Here is a 573-nt window from a genome sequence, read left to right on the forward strand (position 1 = left end):
GCTGTCCCCCCCTTCTAGGTGCCCCCCCCGCCACCCGCGGCTCCTTTCTCTGCCTGGCGCTCGGCCTGTAGGTCCCTCTCCATCTCCCCCGCAGCGGCCTGGTGGCACCTGGGAGGTGTCCGGCTTCGAATCCGCATACACCGACACCCACTACGTGCGCAGCTCCCTGGGGTCGGCTCGGAAGGGAATATAGAGCCAGGCACTTGAACAAGCCCTGTTGAGGCGTTAGTCTGTCCTCACAGCAAGCCTGTCGGCTGGGTACTGGTGTTAATCTCTGTCATACAAAAGAAAAACCCGGGGCCTAGAGAAGTTAACTTGCCCAGGATTACCCAGCTGCAAAGTGTGAAAAAAGACACACAGTGGCTCCGTGTATTCAAGGACCAAGCAGACAGGTACGCAGGCAATAATTGTGCGAAACAGAAAGGGGTGAGTGCTGGCGCCCAGGTGGAAGCTTGCGGTGGTCTCCAGGGGAAGGAGTGTCAGGGGGCCGCCTGGTACCGCTGTCCACCCCTCCTGGCCTGATGCTCTCCTGATTCTCTGTGCCTCTGTGATTTGAGCCGGGTTTTTAAGGAA

General features: G+C 59.0%; 1 protein-coding gene across 1 annotated transcript in view; it reads left to right on the forward strand.

Moving 5' to 3' along the window:
- ZNF746 (zinc finger protein 746) overlaps positions 1-573 on the forward strand; it is a 27,493-nt gene continuing 26,920 nt past the window's right edge. Inside the window, exon 1 of the mRNA XM_011989538.1 lies at positions 1-392. The gene's annotated coding sequence lies outside the window, so the exon portion shown is untranslated. The remainder of the gene's footprint in view (positions 393-573) is intronic.

This window comes from Mandrillus leucophaeus, unplaced genomic scaffold (genome assembly GCF_000951045.1).
Source record: "Mandrillus leucophaeus isolate KB7577 unplaced genomic scaffold, Mleu.le_1.0 Scaffold357, whole genome shotgun sequence".
Taxonomy (NCBI): Eukaryota; Metazoa; Chordata; class Mammalia; order Primates; family Cercopithecidae; genus Mandrillus; species Mandrillus leucophaeus.